At 41.5% G+C, this 2,486-nt stretch overlaps 1 non-coding gene across 1 annotated transcript; it reads right to left on the bottom strand.

Moving 5' to 3' along the window:
* Positions 1 to 250: 250 nt before the first annotated feature.
* On the bottom strand, positions 251 to 354 carry LOC130964940 (small nucleolar RNA R71). The gene has a single exon (XR_009081003.1). It is a non-coding gene; the product is annotated as a small nucleolar RNA R71 (small nucleolar RNA).
* Positions 355 to 2,486: the final 2,132 nt, after the last annotated feature.

The raw sequence follows: 2,486 nt of genomic DNA, 5'->3' as shown, positions 1-2,486 counted from the left end.
ACAGAACTGCAAGTTTCATGGATTTCCATTAGAGGATTCCTACCAGTTTTTAACTGAGTTCTTGCAGATATGTGAGACTTTTAAGACTAATGGAGTAGATCCTGAAGTCTACATGCTCATGCTTTTCTCTTTTGCTGTAAGAGACAGGGCTAGAACATGGTTGGACTCTCAACCTAAAGATAGCCTGGACTCTTGGGATAAGCTGGTCACGGCCTTCTTGGCTAAGTTCTTTCCTCCTCAAAAGCTTATCAAGCTTAGAGTGGATGTTCAGAACTTCAAACAAAAAGATGGTGAATCCCTCTATGAAGCTTGGGAAAAATTCAAGCAGATGACCAAAAGGTGTCCTTCTGACATACTTTCAGAATGGACCATTTTGGATATATTCTATTATGGTCTATCTGAGTTCTCTAAGATGTCACTGGACCATTCTACAGGTGGATCCATTCACCTAAAGAAAACACCTGTAGAAGCTCAAGAACTTATTGACATGGTTGCAAATAACCAGTTCATGTACACTTTTGAGAGGAATTTCTTGAATAATGGAACGCCTCAGAGGAAGAGAGTTCTTGAAATAGATGCTCTGCATGCCATATTGACTCAGAACAAAATGTTGACTCAGCAAGTCAACATGATTTCTCAAAGTCTGAATGGATGGCAAAATGCATCCAACAGTACTAAAGAGGCATCTTTTGAAGAAGAAGCTTATGATCCTGAGAACCCTGCAATGGCAGAGGTAAATTACATGGGTGAACCTTATGGAAACACCTATAATTCATCATGGAGAAATCATCCAAATTTCTCATAGAAGGATCAACAAAAGCCTTAACAAGGCTTTAATAATGGTGGAAGACATAGGCTCAGCAATAGCAAGCCTTTTCCATTATCTTCTCAGCAACAGACAGAGAATTCTGAGCAGAGCACCTCTAGCTTAGCAAACATAGTCTCTGATCTGTCTAAGGCCACTTTAAGTTTCATGAGTGAAACAAGGTCATCCATCAGAAATTTGGAGGCACAAGTGGGCCAGCTGAGTAAGAAAGTCACTGAAACTCCTCCTAGTACTCTCCCAAGCAATACTGAAGAAAATCCAAAAAGAGAGTGCAAGGCCATTGATATTGTCAATATGGCCGAATCCAAGGAGGAAGGGGAGGACGTGAATCCCAATGAGAAAGACCTCATGGGACATCTCCCAGACAAGAAGGAGTTCCTTATTGAGGACCTAAAGGAATCTCAGACTCATACAGAGACCATAGAGATCCCATTAAACCTCCTTCTGCCATTCATGAGCTCTGAAGACTATTCTTCCTCTGAAGAGAATGAAGATGTAACTGGAGAGCAAGTTGCTCAATATCTGGGAGCTATCATGAAGCTGAATGCCAAGTTATTTGGTAATGAGACTTGGGAAGATGAACCTCCCTTGCTCATTAGTGAACTAGATACTTGGGTTCAGCAAACTCTACCTTAAAAGAGACAAGATCCTGATAAATTCTTAATACCATGTACCATGGTCACCATGACCTTTGAGAAGGCTCTGTGTGACCTAGGGTCAGGCATAAACCTTATGCCACTCTCTGTAATGGAGAAGCTGGGGATCATTGAGGTACAACCTGACATATTCTCATTAGAGATGGCAGACGGATCACAAAGCCAAGCTTATGGATTAGTAGAGGACGTGTTAGTAAAGGTTAAAGGCCTTTACATCCCTGCTGATTTCATAATCTTAGACACTAGGAAGGAGGAGGATGAATGCATCATCCTTAGAAGACCCTTCCTAGCCACAGCAGGAGCTGTGATTGATGTTGACAGAGGAGAGCTAGTCCTTCAATTAAATGGGGACTACCTTGTGTTTAAAGCTCAAGGATACTCCTCTGCAACCATGGAGAGGAAGCATGAAAAGTTTCTCTCAATACAGAGTCAAACAAAGCCCCCACAATCAAACTCTAAGTTTGGTGTTGGGAGGCCACAACCAAACTCTAAGTTTGGTGTTGAATCCCCACATTCAAACTCTAAGTTTGGTGTTGGGAGTCTACAACATTGAGCTGATCACCTGTTAGGCTCCATGAGAGCCCACTGTCAAGCTAGTGACATTAAAGGAGCACTTATTGGGAGGCAACTCAATTTTTATTTATCTAATTTTATTTTTATTTTATTGTTCTTTTATGTTTTATTAGGTTCATGATCATATAGAGTCACAAAATAAATACTAAAATTAAAAAAAGAAAAAAAACAGCAGAAGAAATAGCACACCCTGGAGGAAGGGCTTACTGGCGTTTAAATGCCAGTAAGGAGCATCTGGCTGGCGTTCAATGCCAGGACAGAGCATGGATCTGGCGTTGAACGCCAGAAACATGCAGCAATCTGGCGTTTAAATGCCAGGATTGCACACTGAGGAAAGCTGGCGTTCAACACTAGAAACATGTGCAGATTGGTGTTGAACGCCCAAAACAAGCATAGAACTGGCGTTTAACGCCAGAAACAAGCATCAATCT

The sequence above is a fragment of the Arachis stenosperma genome, chromosome 2 (genome assembly GCF_014773155.1).
Source record: "Arachis stenosperma cultivar V10309 chromosome 2, arast.V10309.gnm1.PFL2, whole genome shotgun sequence".
NCBI lineage: Eukaryota > Viridiplantae > Streptophyta > Magnoliopsida > Fabales > Fabaceae > Arachis > Arachis stenosperma.
The sequence above is the reverse complement of the archived record's forward strand: the minus strand, read 5'-3'. Positions and strand labels throughout refer to the sequence as shown.